Below are 17336 nucleotides of genomic sequence, written 5' to 3' on the forward strand. Positions count from 1 at the left end.
GTCTATCAAAAAAGTAAGTGTTATCTCAATTTTCCGGGTGATAACTTACTCTCTGTTGGAGAATCTGCTTCTCTTTTCCAGATAGATGCAGATCCTAAGAAGAGAGCTGCCCCAACATACCTCAAAAGGGGCCCAACTGAAACTAAGGGCAACTGGCGAAATAAGCAAGGGTGATGTTTTCCTGTGAACCAGATACCAGCACAAAGGGGAAGGAGATCAACGCAGAGAAAAATCAACTGCTACCTAATCAGAGAGCCAGAGCCTCAGAGGCCCCCAACACCTCAACACTGAAGCACACCAAAAATGAACCCAACATGGCTCAGGGAAATTTTGCGGAAGAGGGGGTGGAAAGAATTTCAGAGTCACATGTTGGGTCATGATTTGCAGAGACATTTATCATACCAATAACTGGGGGCTAACTCCACAATGCTCGATCCATTTTCATTAACAAGGAGGGTCTAATGGGAGGGGTAGATCACAGATGATCCTAAATAATGGTACCAAACTGTCTGTATTTATTGAAAAGAAAACTAATAAATTAAATTAAAAAAAATAATAATAATTAAATTGGAACTAGGTTCAAGTTCAGTTTTTATCTTTTATCAGCCATGTGACTATGAACAATTTGTCTATTTTTTTTTAGCACCACGTGCTTTATTATGAGACGTATTTTCAGAGGAATAACTAAAAACATAAATATATTGCACAGATAAATATTAAAACTTGCTTTTTCTTCTCAAATCCTGATGGTTCTGGTAAAATTTGTACTCCATGATATCATCATTAAGCTACACAAAGAACAAAATTACTTGCTTGAGAAAGTGAGTTAATGAAGAAAATACTTAGATACAAAGTAGTAGTATCACTTTTCATTGTATTCCTTTGGGGGATATCCACAGTATAAAAGGCTTATACTTGAGTTGGCTGACAGCAGTGGACAGTGTTGCTTGCAATCAGAAATACACTCTATGGGAACAAAACATCTAATGATTGGGAAGCAGAAATAGGACAGTAAACATTATTCAGAGTACAGTGCCAGGCCCCCCCTGTGGGCCTAGAAAAATATAAGCCATGGTGATGATGACAATGATGAACAGGACCAGGCCCTGCAATCAGTGTCTAGTGCCATTAAGGGGAAGTGATACCCTTGGGATGTGGTGTTGGCCAAATTCACTTGTACAGGGTTACATGCCAGTGTTTTGAGAAGAGTAGGGCTTTGAGAAGACAGGAAATAGCCTGTTTTGTCACTCAAATATAATGCTGACAGTCCAATGTCTGCCTTGAAGCCTATTTACACACTTTTTTTCCTTAAAGATTTTATCAAGGGATACTAAATTCTGGGGTGGGGTGGAGGAGGATATTTTCTGTAAGTTGTCTGGATCAGAAAACTTGAACATACAAACATAACTCAGAAATTGCTTAAGCAATCAAAGTCAAAATAAAAGCACTACTTTTAAATTTAATATTGACCAGAAAAAAAAACAGGAAGAAGGGTAAATAAATACAAAAAAAGAAATGATACATGTTTCTCCATTTTTTTTACACTAAATTTAGTCTATGGCAGAAACTACTTATTCCTTTCCACACAAGTATTTTCCCATCCTTCCTTCCTACCAGAACTTAAGCTTTGTCAGTGATTATTGTCCATATAACTGCTTAATAAACGAATCTATGCACTTCCTCATATTCTTTTGCAGCTAAAGGAAGCCATATTATCCAGTTCTAGCCAATAATATATAGATAGATCTGGAAGCAGGCAGCTTTCCTTCTCACAGAAAGACAAAATCACCAGTTGGGAAGATAGTTCAGTCCTTCAAGGCAATTTCTTGCAAAACCTGACAACCTAGGGTTCAGCTTCCAAGATGCATATAAAAGCCTAACACACACACACACACACACACACACACACACACACACACACACACACACACAAAGGTGCAAGCATCTGGTATTTGTTTCCAAGAGGCAGTGACACACCCACATCCACATGCCCTCAGGCATGCACTCGCATATACACACAAGGGTAAATAAATAAATTTTACAAAAGACAAAATCTAGTGGGAAAGTTCTTTGGCTTTCCCTGTCTGTCATATGTGCAGGGGATGCCTAGACAGGTAGCATCCATCCTGCAGGTGTTAAGAATGTTCTGTGTGGGGTAGAGGGAGTCTTTTTGTTCTTGTATTCTTGAAGGAATGAATTCATTAAAGAGGCCAGCAGAGCAGATGATTATTTAGCACAGCAGCAGAAGAAAAGCTAAGCAAAATGAGCATCCAAGAGAGACCAGAATGAACTGTGCCAAAGAGGGAACACCCTGGTGGGCTCTTTCTTGTGGATTTTAAAGATTTTATAAATGTTTATGAGATGGGTGGCATATTCAACGAGATAAAGTGACCATTTTTCTGTCCCAAATCATGGTGTACTGGATCTTTCTATTAAGGCATTTTATCCTATGATCTCCACAAAAAGTGAAGGCTATCATGATGACAAGATTTTTTGAGTATGAGACCCTTTGCTAATGCACACATTACAGTGATTACCCTGGTGCCTTAATTCTTGTTACAGGTGTCTCAGACTATGTAGAGGCTTTCTTAGAAGCAGTTCTTATTCATAATTTAATCTGTTGCACTGGGATGCAAGACTATGTGAGATGGAGGCAGTGTCTCATGTGTGTGCCTCAGGGGGCTTCTTGAGAGTTAATTTTTTTTCTTTGTTTCTTTTTGTTTTTCGTGGTAGGGCCTCACTCTAGCCCAGGCTGACCTGGAATTCACTATGTAGTCTCAGCGTGGCCTCGAACTCATGGCAATCCTCCTACCTCTGCCTCCCGAGTGCTGGGATTAAAGGCGTGAGCCACCACGCCTGGCGGGAGTGAATTTTCTTCCCAAAGCCCTGTTCTTCCTCTTATCGGGTTAGCTTCACAATCTCATACACAGCTACGAGCCTCCTTATTTACATTCTTTGGGGTTCCTGAACATGTTGTTTTACCCTAACATTTTAACAAATGTTTGGTTTTACCTTAACACAAACATGGATACCATCTTAGTCTGTTTGGGCTTCTGTAATAGAATTCCTTAGACTGGAAAATGAAAAAAACTGAATTTCATTAAACACTGTTTTGAATGTCACTAGTACAAGAATAATGTTCCAGCAGACTTGATATCTAGAAAGAGCCATTTCTGCATACATAATGCTTGTGTGTCCTCATAGGACAGAAAGCAAATAAGCTCTCTCTCATTTATAAGTGTGCTAATCTCATCTACAAGACCACAGCCCTCTAACTCAATGCCCTTGCAAGGGCCGCATCTCTTAATGACATTACATTGGGAATTAAGTTTCTATACATAAACGGGGGAGAGGAGAAGATTCCCATTCTTTTTAAAAAATATTTTATTTCTATTTCTTTATTTATTTGACAGAGAAAGATGGGGAGAGAGAGATAGAACATGGGTGTGCCATGGACTCCAGCCACTGTAATCAAACTCCATATATGTATGCCCCCTTGTGCATGCATCTGGCTAACATGGTTCCTGGGAAATTGAACCTGGGTCTTTTGGTTTTGCAGGCAAATGCCTTAAACATTGAGCCATCCCTCCAGCCCAGAATATTTCCCACTCTTGCAAGCATAAAGGATACACACTGAGGAAAGTAGAGGAGGGAAACAAAAGGTGTTGAACCTTGATGATTTCAGATTCTGTTGTATCTACTTTAAACTACCTATCTCTGCACATATGTTACATATTACCAAATAGCAGACTTTCTGTTTCAGCCTCTACTCATCATGTTCTCTACGGCTTGGAGCTGAACATGACACTATGTAGAGTATGTGTTATTGGTTTGATTGTATTTAATTGGAAAATATATGAAGCTTGAGCCTCTAATTGAGTTTAGATAAACCCTCATAAAGTCTTTTATTTTACCAAAATTCTGTAAAGAGACCACTGAGGAGGAAACAGAGACATTCAAGGATTCCAAGAATGTATGCTTACTCACCAGACAAGTGATTCTACATTCAAAATCTACATAAGGAACAAAACGCTGCCCACTCACACAGAGTGCCTTGAAATCTTTGACTTTTTGTTTTATTTGGTTAGTTTGGCTTTGAGAATAATTTTTAATGAGGCAGAATTTCTACAAACTGTAAAATAGAGCTCCCTGGTCCAGGATCTCTGTGCCAGTTGCTGGGATGGTGTGTGGGCAGGCTGGCAGGACAGAGTGAGTGGGCCAGACTTGTTTCCCTGCACCTCCCAGCTCCCTGGTCTGGGTTCCCTGCTCACAAAGGCTGCAGGCAGGCAGAGCGAGGAGTGAGTAAGCAAGAGCCCTGTTCCCTGGATCCTCCCAGTTCCCTGCTCCCAGTAGGACACATTGTGCCTTGTGTTGGGGGGCCTGGTCCCTGTGTGGGCTTGAAATCAGGCCTGTTGCTCTGGTATCCTGACTGGCCATTGGGTACCAATATCCCTGTTCACCTGAGTCATGGGGTGCACAGTCCAAAGGACAAAAACTTGCTTCCTTTGCCATAAAGAGTCTACCTAAAATGGGAAATGCAAAAGAAACCATTGAAAAGAGCTCATTTTGCTGAAAATTATATTCTTTCAAAGTCTCTTATACATATTTCAAACTTAGAAACAATGTCATGCTTTTAAAGCCAGGGTTGGCACATGCCTTTAATCCCAGCACTCGGTGGCAGAGGTAGGAGGATCACAATGACTTGGAGGCCACCCTGAGGCTACATAGTGAATTCCAGGTCAGCCTGAGCTAGAGTGAGACCCTACCTTGAAAAACCAAAATTAAAAAAAAAAAAAAAAGTCTTTTTAAGATTTTTCACCTCATCATCTTCAAACTTTTGTTTATAAAGTCTATGAACATAATTCTAAGTCCAAGCTTAAGACATAAATATTTAACAACTTTTGATTATTTTCAAAAAACTGCTATCAGAGAAATAATTAGTTCTACTTTGTAAACATTTTACATAATTGCAACCAAGTTTTAAAGTCAAAACTCACATTTCATCAGTTTATTAAATTTTTACATACTTATGTATGAGTTATTAATACTGGATATTAAACTAATTTAAGAAAAATCTAAGAAAGTACATTCAATTTTGTTCTCTCAAAAACTGTTGTAATTGTGCTAATGAAATTCATTTTGTTTCATTTAAAATAAAAATTAGAGGGCTAGGGAGGAATCTCAGTGGCTAACAGCATTTGCTGCAAAATCAAACAGAGTTCAGATCCTAAACATCCACATAAGAAGCTGGATGTGTAGTGACCCACATCTGCAATCTCAACACATCTGTAGCAATGCGAGGTAGACTCAGGAGAATCCCTAAGCTCACAGACCGGGTAGTTCATCCTTCTCAACAGCAAAACCACAAGAGAACCTGCATGCAACAAGTTAGAAGGAGAGGACTGGCACCCTGAGGCTATATCTGAATTCTACATGCACACTGTGCCATGTGCACACTCATACACATATCCACATACACAAACACACACAAGTAATAATTTTGAGAAAAGAGTTGGAAAGTGTTTCTGAAGATAACATGCAGCGTGCACAAACATGCTTACATAATTAAATAAAATTTTAAAATATTTTATATTCTTAAATGTATATTTTGTTTCAAAATACATGTAACACATTACCACTATGTGTGAAACAAAAAAAAGTTGATAACTAGGACAGATAAAAAAGGCAATGGCCTTTATTCATGGTATAGGAAATACAAAGGGCAACTATAATCACTCACATTCAACTAGAAAAAACCTTGGGTAGTGACTTGCTGGCAGTTTTTTCATGACAAAAGGTAGATTTAAATCTCCCAGTGCTGGAGAGAAGAAAGAGGAGAAGAAGGGAAAAGCAGAACACCTACTACTGAAGTTATATCTGAGGGACCAGTAGCCATGAAACTGAATTACTACAAGCATTTCATCAAGTTGTCTGATTCTGGTGTATCCCACCAGCAAAGCCTAAAAAGAGCAATGAGCACAAAAATGCAATATCAGCATAAAACATTGAATTGTTGCTTCAAAAGTGCACAAGGGCTGGAGAGATGCCTTAATCATTAAGGCATTTGCCTGTGAAGCCTAAGGACCCATGTTTAATTCTCCATATCCCAAATAAGCCAGACACACAAAGGGGAGGCAAGCACAAGGTCACACATGCCCACCAGGTGGCACAAGTTTTTGGAGTTAAAATGAAGTGGTTAAGGACACAATACAATTCTGTCTCTCTCCCTCCCTCTGTCTTTCTCTTTTGCTATTTCTCAAAATAAAAAATAAAAAAATACATAAATATTAACTCTTAATTAAAACCAATGTGAATTTCATCATCTAAAATGTCATAATTATAGATATTATGAACAGTGTTGCAGTCAGGTTTGCATTGCTGGTAGAAATCACCCAACCAAGAGCAGCTTGTAGGAAGAGGTTTATTTTGGCTTACAGGCTCAAGGGGGAAGCGCCATAATGGCAGGGAAAACAATGGCATGAGCAGAGAGTGGACATCAGCCCCTGGCCAACATAAGGTGGGCCATAGTAACAGGACAGTGTGCCAAACACTGGCATGGGGAAACTGGCTATAACACCCATAAGCCTGCTCCCAACAATACACTCCCTCCAGTAGGCATTAATTCCCACATCTCCATCAGCTGGGAACCTAGCATTCAGAACACCTAAGTTTATGTGAGAAATCTGAATTAAACCACCACAAAGAGTATAAGATGTATTCCCCTATTGGTTGTGTAGTTTCATTTTCTCCATTTTTTAAAGCTAGTGTATTACTTTTTGCTCAGATTGCCCTCAAATTCCTAGGTCTAGAGGTTGACTTGTTTCAATACTGTGAGTAGGTGGGATACTAGATAGATGCCAGTGACATTATTTTGGAGAAAAAAAAAAAAAAGTGTTCTATATATTTTTGCAGGTTTTTTTCCTCACAACACTTATTTTTAAAACAAAATTTGGTTACTATTTAGAGATCTTGGCTTCTGAGTACCCTTCTCAAATAAAATGTGCAAGGGATAGTTGAAAATGAAAGAATATACAATAAGTCTGTGATATCACCTGGTGTCAAAAATAAGGAAGTACATACAAATACTATAGAAGTTTATCAAACTAACATCAATAAAAGGAACTGGAAATGGCCAAAATAGGAGCAATTTGGGCACAAATACATTATAGTAATGAATTATCACAGAATATAATAAATAAGCATGATTCCAAGTTGATATAAATACAAAACCAGGTAAAATAAATGGGAAGAGGAGACAACAGTTATTCATAGAAAATTCAACTAGGCTGCCGCCGCCACCTCCGCCTCCGCCTCCGCCACCGCCTCCGGCTCCTGGCTCGGTCCCTCTCCGCCTCCACGTGCAGGAGAGCAGGAGCACCGGGCACCCTGCTGCCGCTGCTGGCGGCCCTGCTCCAGGTTTCTGTAGAGGCTTCTGGTGAGATCGCGTTATGCAAGACTGGATTTCCTGAAGATGTTTTACAATGCAGTCTTGTCGAAGGATGTTCATGAAGGACAGCCTCTTCTCAATGCGAACTTCAGCAGCTGCAACGGGAAAAGGAAAGTGCAGTATGAGAGCTGTGAGCCAACCGACTTCCAAGTGGATGGCAATGGCATGGTGAAGGCGGTGAGGAGCTTCCGCTGTCTGCGGAGCGGGCCAAGTTCCTGATCCATGCCCGAGACAAAGAGACCCAGGAGAAGTGGCAAGTGGCGGTAAAACTGAGCCTAAGGCCAGCCTTAGCCGAGGAGTCTGTAAAGGAGTCACATGAAATTGAAGAAATAGTATTCCCAAGACAACTCTCCAAGAACGGTGGCTCCCTGCAAAGGCAGAAGAGAAACTGGGTCATCCCACCAACCAATTTGCCAGAAAACTCCAGAGGGTCTTTTCCTTAGGAGCTTGTCAGGATCCAGTCTGATAGGGATACAAACCTTTCTCTGTGATACAGCATAACAGGGCCAGGAGCTGACCAGCCTCCGACTGGCATCTTCATCATCAACCCCATCTCAGGACAGCTGTCGGTGACCATGCCTCTGGATCATGAGCAGATCGCCTGGTTTCATCTGAGGGTGCATGCAGTAGATATCAGTGGCAACCCAGTGGAGAACCCCACCGACATTGTCATCAACATAATTGATATGAATGATAACAGGCCTGAGTTTCTACACTAGGTTTGGAATGACGGCGACCCAGAGGGATCTAAGCCTGGAACCTATGCGATGATTGTAACTGCTATTGATGCCGATGACCCCAATGTCCTGAATGGGATGTTGAGATACTGAATCTTGTCCCAGGCTCTGAGCACCCTTCACCCAACATGTTTACAATCAACAAAGACACTGGTGACATCATCACAGTGGCAGCTGGACTTGATCGAGAGAAAGTGAAACAGTATACGTTAATAATTCAAGCTACAGACATGGAAGGCAACCCCACATACAGCCTTTCAAACACCGCCACAGCCATCATCACGGTGACAGACGTCAATAACAATCCCCCAGACTTTAGTGCTATGACATTCTATGGAGAAGTCCCTGAGAACAGGGTGGACATCATAGTAGCCAATCTAACAGTGACCAAGGACCAACCCCACATGCCAGCCTGGAACACCATGTACAGAATCAATGGTGGAGATCACATGGGGTGATTTGCCATTCAGACGGACTCAAACAGCAATGATGGCTTAGTCACTGTGGTAAAACCAATTGACTTTGAAAAGAATAGGATGTTTGTCCTTATGGTTGCTGCAGAAAATCAAGTGCCACTAGCCAAGGGAATCCAACACCCACCTCAGTCAATAGCAACTGTGTCTGTCATGGTCATCCATGTGAATGAAAGCCCTTATTTTGCCCCCAATCCTAGAATCATCCTCCAGGAAGACCTCCATGCAGGGACCATGCTGACTACATTTACAGCCCAGGATACAGACCCATACATGCAGCAGAATATTAGATACACAAAATTATCTGATGCTGCCAACTGGCTAAAAATAGACCCTGTAAATGGACAAATCACTACAATTGCTGTTTTGGACACAGATTCACCAAATGTGAAAAAAAATATCTATACTGCTACTTTCCTTGCTTCTGACAATGGAATTCCTCTGATGAGTGGAACAGGAACACTGCAAATCCATTTACTTGATATTAATGACAAGGCCCCACAAATGTTACCTCAAGAGGCAGAGACTTGTGAAACTCCAGACTCCAATTCAATTAACATCACAGCACTCGACTATGACACTGATCCAAATGCTGGGCCGTTTGCCTTTGATCTCCCTTTGTCTCCAGTGACTATTAAGAGAAACTGGACCATCACTAGCCTTAATGGTGATTTTGCTCAGCTTAATTTAAAGATAAAATTTCTGGAAGCTGGCATCTATGAAGTCCCCATCATAACCACAGATTCAGGGAATCCTTCCAAGTCCAACATCTCCATCCTCTGCGTGAAAGTCTGCCAGTGTGACTCTAAAGGACACTGTACAGATGTGGACAGGATTGTGGGGGCAGGGCTCGGCATGGGAGCCACCATTCTGCTGTGCATCATCATCTGCTTGTTCTCGTTCTGATGCTTGTGGTGTGGATGAAACGCTGGGATAAGGAGTGCCAGGCCAAGCAGCTTCTAATTGACCCAGAAGACGTCGTGCAAGATAACATTTTAAAATATGATGAAGAAGGTGGAGGAGAGGAAGACCAGCACTATGACTTAAGCCAACTGCAGCAGCCTGACACTGTGGAGTCAGATGCCATCAAGCCTGTGGGAATCCGATGGCTGGACGAGAAGCCCATCCATGCTGAGCCCCAGTATACAGCCCCACACCCTGGAGACATTGGGGACTTCATTAATGAAGGCCTTAAAGCAGCCAACAATGACCCCACAGCTCTGCCTTATGACTCCCTCTGGGTCTTTGACTATGAGGGCAGTGGCTCCACTGCAGGCTCCCTGAATTCCTCAAGTAGTGGAGGTGAACAGGACTATGACTACCTGAACGACTGGGGCCCCAGTTCAAGAAGCTCACCGACTTGTATGGTGGAGGCAATGACTGAACTTCAGGATGAACTTGGTTTTTGGACAAATACAAACAATTTCAACTGATATTCCCAAAAAGCATATAGAAGCTAGGATTTAACTTTCTAGTCTACTAGCACCGTGCTTGCTGGAGGCTTTGGCGTAGGTTGCAAACCACTTTGGGCTTGTGGGGAATATCAGTGATCTAATACTATTTGGAGAAACACTGAGCTCAGCTACACTTGAATTTTACAGTACAGAGCACTGGGATTTTATGTGCCTTTTTGTACTTTTACAGATTGGAATTAGTTTTCTGTTTAAGGCTTTAATGGTACTGATTTCTAAAATGATAAGTAAAAGAAAATATTTTGTGGAGGGGGCTTCAACACACTTTTGTTACCTAATATTTGCTTTTGTTAAAATACAGAATGAAACAAAGAAGCAAAAAAAAAAAAAGAAAAGAAAAAGAAAATTCAACTATTAAATTCATGAGAAATGATAGATGTACAGAATCACCATTGGGCAAATTTGTGACAGTTGTATGGTTTGGACCTTGAGAATATTTTGTGTTAGAAACTTGGTACCCAGGTTAGAAGTACTGAGAGGTTGTGGAATTACAGTGGTTAGACACTAGTGGAAGGGTATTCAGACATTCTAGTCTGAATTATTAGGATTATTGGTCTTTGACTATCACTCTCTGGCTGTAGGGAAGGCATTTCCTCTCACTACAGTACAAGCTGTTATGATGTCCTGCCTCACCAGAGGCCCTAAAACAAAGGGAACACCCAATCATGGACCAGACTCTCAAAATCTATGTGACAAAATAAACTTTATGAGTCACATATTTGTCATGGTGACATAACGCTAATACAAAAGTTGGAAGTAATATCTCCTGAGCTGTTAAAAATCACAAGAAAAACATGGAAGAGAAATAAGTTTGCCATAGTCTTAAAGAAAACCCTTTTCGAGAGGTCTTCCGGTTAAGACGGTGGCATAGGAACCACACCAAAGCAGCCTAGGGGAGAAAAAGCCAAAGAAAACCCAGCAAAATACACACTTTTACTAAAAAAGTGAGGTGTATAAGAAATTAAAAGAGCAGCAGAGAAATAGGAGAGATCCAGAGCATCTGATAGAGCTCACACAGGCAGGCCAAAGCAGCTCCAGCAGCAGAAGCAGCTGTGGAAGAGGCGGCAGCAACAGCAGCGGCTCTGGCACTGGCAACAGCTGCTCTAGCAGTGGCAGCTTCAGCAGCAGCAGCAGCGGGTCCAGCAGTGGCAGATTCAGCAGCTGCTGTGGGTCCAGCAGTGGCGGTGCTGGTCTAAAAGGGCCACAGTTTCCAGGCTTGGTTTGTCCCACAGGAAAAGCCAGTGCACAGCTACAGAAAACAGAACAGTGGTCCAGCAACCCAGGCAGCCTACTTTACTGAGATCAAAATCATCCAAAAAGGTAAAGGGGATTTCACCAGGGAAGGGTCTCACTTGGTCACAAGCTGAATTGGAACCCACAAGAGACCAGAAATCTTAACCTCTTTTTTTTAAAACTTATTTTTTAACAGAGTCCAACATTTACTCTATGTACAGACAAAAATACTAGGCATCTCTCCTGTGTACCACACAATTACAAACCAGAAAAAAGGCCTCTAGCTCAATTCAAAGACTTAAATACCCAAGGAAAAATCAACTACATACACAGTAAGTGGTTAGGGTCCACCCATGTAAGTGCCCTGCATTCAAAATTTTCAGATCCACATTGCAACCCAACATGTGAAGCTATAATGAATGTCTAAAGGCCAAGCAACATGATCAATAACATTCCATTATTTAACATCAATAAGCTATGTGGATAACTCTTCACTATGAAGGGTGAAATGCCCAAATGCTTCTCCCTTGGGCCCCCTAATGAAAGCTTGATCAGAAAGTCTACACTTAACACCTTCAGATTAAATATTTCTTCTTGTGTTCATCTCCCACACATAAATATTCAATGTTCCAGTCCCCTGCATTATCTGTTTTCAGGTTTCAAAAATTTCAAATGACGGCTGGAGAGATGGCTTAGCAGTTAAGCGCTTGCCTGTGAAGCCTAAGGACCCCAGTTCGAGGCTCGGTTCTCCAGGTCCCACGTTAGCCAGATGCACAAGGGGGCGCACGCGTTGGAGTTCGTTTGCAGTGGCTGGAGGCCCTGGCATGCCCATTCTCTCTCTCTCCCTCTATCTGTCTTTCTATGTCTGTCACTCTCAAATAAATAAATAAAAAATGAACAACAACAAAAAAATTTCAAATGAATGTTTTCTTCTAGCATATCTCTAATGTAAGTCTGCTGTTATAGATTGAAGGTCAGTGTATTGAACTGAACCTCTAAAATTAAACATTGTAAGAGACAAATATTTCTACTAACACTATAGATACCTCTAGTTTGGCACAAGATCTCTTTCTATTGTACTTATGGCTTTACCTTGTATTTCCATATAGAAAATTAGAAGGGATTATTTTCTACTTTTCTTTGCACAATCATTCATATTTCCTTCACATTAAAGCCTCAAATGCTCTTTAAATCTCTGACACATTTCTTATTCTTCATAAATCTAGTATACGTTTGTCACCTACATTCTTCTCATGGACTGTGGTGGTTTGAATAGAATAGGTGACCCCCAATATAGTCAGTTGATTATTTGTTTGTAGTTTATATTCTGCAGCCACTAAGTCAGTGCCATTGTGTGGATCTTCAGGTGTGGTGGTGGGTTTCAGATTTCAATCTAAAGATATGCAAAGTGTGCCTAGCTGGAGTTCCTGAAGTGTGCTACGTGGCTTTTGGATTTTGCCTCTCTCTTTCTGCTTGGTACTGCGAAGGCAAGCCAGCTCTTGCTGCCATTTATGGAACTTCCCCTTGATCTGTAAGCTTCAATAAATATCCCTTCCTCCACAACTATTCTTGGTCTGGAAGTTAATCTCAGCGAACCTGAAGCTGTCTGCTACATGGGCATTTCACAAAAGGGTACTAGTCCCTTATGAAATCTCAGATGCTCTTTTCTTCTAAATTTCACAGGTGACTATAAATATCATTATGTTGAATACTCTATACAACAACCATTATAAAAAGGTGTTTCTTTTAAGGATTTTTTTTCACAGCAGAGAAACTGACTAATGGAACTCTAATATTGATACATACAGAAAATGGACAAGTGAGAATTTATGTACATGTAACACATAATATTTTCCAAGACCACCTGTATATGAAATTAAATTTTGGAATGCATAAAAAATAAAAAAGCATTTTTCAGCAGAGCACGGTGCCCACACCTTTAATCCAAGCACTCAGGATGTATGGGTAGTGAATTCCAGGGCAGTTTGAGCTAGGGTGAGACTCTACCTAGAATACTCTGAACTTCATCTTTTTTTACACAATGGTGCAAGTCCGTGCTCCAACTTAAAGATCAAATCTGGTTTGGTTATACAGTTCCCCAAGGACAACAGGCTGGTGTACTTTTCCAACATCACATCTGTTGCAGTCCGGTTCGCATTGCTGGTAGAAATCACCCAACCAAGAGTAGCTTCTGGGAAAAAGAGGTTTATTTTGGCTTGCAGGCTTGAGGGGAAGCTTCATGATGGCAGGGGAAAACGATGGCATGAGCAGAGGGTGGACATCACTCCCTGGCCAACATAAGGTGGACTACAGCAACAGGAGGGTGTGCCAAACACTGGCATGGGGAAACTGGCTATAAAGCCCATAAGCCCACCCCCAACAATACACTCCCACCAGGAGGCATTAATTCCCAAATATCCATCAGCTGGGAACCTAGCATTCAGAACACCTAAGTTTATGGGGGACACCTGAATCAAACCAGCACATTCCGCCCCTGGCCCCCATAAACTGATATCCATACATGATGTAAAATACAATGCTTTCAGGCTGACTTTAAAAGTCCCCATAGTTTTTATCAATCTCAATGATGTTCATACATCCCCATAGTTCAAGATCTTTTAACTTAGCCATAATACCAAAATATAACCTCAAAAAACCCAGAATGGCACAGAATAAATATTCACACTGCAAAAGATGGCATTGGGCATAGCAAAGAAACATTCAACCAATACAACATTTAAAACAACCAGGGCAAACATCAAACTCTGTAGCTTCAAGTCCAGCAACTCAAACCAGTGACAAATCTTCAAGTCCGATAATTCTAACCAGCAACAAGTCTCTGGCATTCCAGTTCCGCCCCTCCAGCTAGGCTACTCACAGTCCTGGGAAACTTCATCGGGACCGGCAGCTCCTCGGCAGCCATCTCATGGTCCCGGTGTCTCCACTGGGTCTCCACTGCAAGCCACGGTTCATCCTCATGGCCCCATGGGGTCTCTATGCAGGCAACCAGCAAACCTACTTCACACTGCCCATGGCCATTTCCAAACCACAAGACCGTGTTGCAAACTCAATGACCCTCTTTCCAGTATTTCTTATACTCCACGATACCAGGCAGGGTGCCAATTTGTTAATCCAGGGGGGAATAAAGCAGACTTTGAAGAACAGGACACTCCTTGAGCACTGGGGCCCCTTCAAAAGAGTCTACATTTTTCCTGTTGCCTCAGCACAGGTCAGCTAGCCCAGTCTCAAAGGTTGTAATCTCTCAGTTGCAGCTGAATGGGAAACAGTTCACCCAAAGATTTTTCTTTCTGTGCCTTATCCCTCTGCTCATACCAGTTCATTTCTACGCAAAGCAACCCTGCACAACTTCTCAGGACATGGGCATAAGAGCAAGCTTCTCATACAAACTGCAAGCCCAGTCCAAGCAAAGCTCTTTCTCACCCTCATAAGCCAAACCTCACAGTCCATAGTTCTTACTGCCTTCAGGTCTTTCAGCTCTGACCAGGATAGACCATCAAGCTGTACTTACAGCACTGCAAGGCATCTCTTAGGCCAAGGTTTCAACTCCTTTCACATTCCTCTTGAAAATCAGCTCCAAAAGGCCAAAGCCACACAGTCAGGTGTCCAGCAGCAACCCCACTCCTCGGTACCACTTTACTGTTGCAGTCCGGTTCGCATTGCTGGTAGAAATCACCCAACCAAGAGTAGCTTCTGGGAAAAAGAGGTTTATTTTGGCTTGCAGGCTTGAGGGGAAGCTTCATGATGGCAGGGGAAAACGATGGCATGAGCAGAGGGTGGACATCACTCACTGGCCAACATAAGGTGGACTACAGCAACAGGAGGGTGTGCCAAACACTGGCATGGGGAAACTGGCTATAAAGCCCATAAGCCCGCCCCCAACAATACACTCCCTCCAGGAGGCATTAATTCCCAAATATCCATCAGCTGGGAACCTAGCATTCAGAACACCTAAGTTTATGGGGGACACCTGAATCAAACCACCACAACATCTCTGTAGAGGTTTTGCTGAACAACATCCAGGTCCTGCCACTCTTGCCAGGTGAAGTCCACAGCTATGTCTTCAAATGACACCAACTCCATTCCCGGCTTCCCGGGCTCACTCCTCCTACCCCGAAGCTCTGTGGCCGAGGCCAGAGTTTGCGATCCAAAGTCCCCAAATTCCAGAGAAGGAAACGACTGAGTGCAGACCGAGGAGGTGGACAGGCAGAGTTGTTTTATTTTAAACATTTATTTATTTACTGATTTTAAACATTTTTATTTATTTATTTGAGAGTGACAGAGAGAGAAAGAGGCAGATAGTGAGAGAGAGAATGGGCACGCCAGGGTGTCCAGCTACTGCAAGCAAACTCCAGATGCGTGCACCCCCTTGTGCATCTGGCTAACGTGGGTCCTGGGGACTTGAGCCTCGAAGTGGGGTCTTTCAGCTTCACAGGCAAGTGCTTAACTGCTACACCATCTTTCCAGCCCTTAAACTCTTGTGGATAGAGGATCTGGTAGCTATAATACCGACTCTTGCATAAATACTCAGTACTATTTTTGATTGAATGTTTACAGTGGTTAGTTAAATTTTAGAATGTACCTGTATGTTGTTCCACTCAGCCTACTTGAATACACCCATATTAGGCAAACTCAACCCCTATGAACACTTTTGTAGATACTCTGAGAGTGCAAAGAGCCACACCTAACATCTTAATCTCTTATCCTGAAGCTATGTAACATCAGATCAATTGATATAGCTAAGAATACCCAGCTAACTAGAAAATCCAAGCATTAACTTAAACCAAGATGCAAAAATATGTACATTATAACACAAGAAAAACCAAAAATCAGGACAATATAAATCTAACAAAATGTATTAATGCATCAGAAATGACATCCAGTAAGAATGAGTTAGAGGAAATGCCTGAGAAAGTTTTCAAAAGAATGAGTATAAGTATGTTCAAAGAAGTCAAAGAAGAAATCAAAGGAATCAAAGAGAAAATCAAAGGAATCAAAGATGACACGGACACCAATTTAATGAAATAAAGAAGTCAATACAAGATATAAATAAGGAGATAGAAATAATAAAGAAAAACCAGTCAGGATTACTAGCAATGAAGAACACAGTTAATGAAGTAAAAAACACTGGAGAAAGTCTCACCAGTAGAATGGATGAAGGAGAGAACAGAATATCTAAGCTAGAAGACGAGGTGGCAGATCTAATACAGTCCAACAAAGAGAAAGACAAACTAATAGAAAAGTATGAATGGAAATCTCAAGATATTTGGGACACTATGAAAATATCAAACGCAAAATTTCAGGGCATATTACAAGGAGAAGAATTTCACTCCAAAGGCATAGTAGGCATCCTCAACAAAAGCATAGAAGAAAACTTTCCCCAAATTGGGAAAGAGGTGCCAATGCAGATACAAGAAGCCTTTAGAACACCAGCTAGACAAAACCTGAAAACAACTTCTCCTCACCATATTATAATCAAACTACCAAACACACAATCCAAAGAAAAATTATTGAAAGCAGTTAGAGAGAAAAATCAAGTTACCTACAAAGGAAAGCCCATCAGGATTACAGCAGATTACTCAACACAAACTTTAAAAGCCAGAAGGGATTGGAGTGATGGATTCCAAGTTCTGAAAGATAACAACTGTCAACCAAGGTTACGTTATTCTGCAAAGCTATCCATTCAAATAGACAAAGACATAAGGACATTCTATGACAAAAGCAGGCTAAAGAAGTATTTGAAGACAAAACCAGCTCTACAGAAAACACATGAAAGAATCCTCCATGCTGAAGAGAAGGAAAAGAACACATAAAGGAACCTGGAAAAAATAAGCAATACTCAAATACTAGTTAAAACAAGAAAGCAAAGGTAGAACCGGAACCACACACACACACAAAATGTCAAACATAAATACACACCTTTCAATAATATCTTTTAATATCAATGGCCTCAATG

The 17336-nt window shown here is 41.4% G+C and overlaps 1 pseudogene; it reads left to right on the forward strand.

The window, feature by feature from the left end:
• Positions 1–7400: 7400 nt before the first annotated feature.
• Positions 7401–10041, forward strand: LOC101609082 (annotated as a pseudogene).
• The last annotated feature ends 7295 nt before the right edge of the window (positions 10042–17336 follow it).

This window comes from Jaculus jaculus, chromosome 1 (assembly GCF_020740685.1).
Source record: "Jaculus jaculus isolate mJacJac1 chromosome 1, mJacJac1.mat.Y.cur, whole genome shotgun sequence".
In the NCBI taxonomy this organism is placed as follows: domain Eukaryota; kingdom Metazoa; phylum Chordata; class Mammalia; order Rodentia; family Dipodidae; genus Jaculus; species Jaculus jaculus.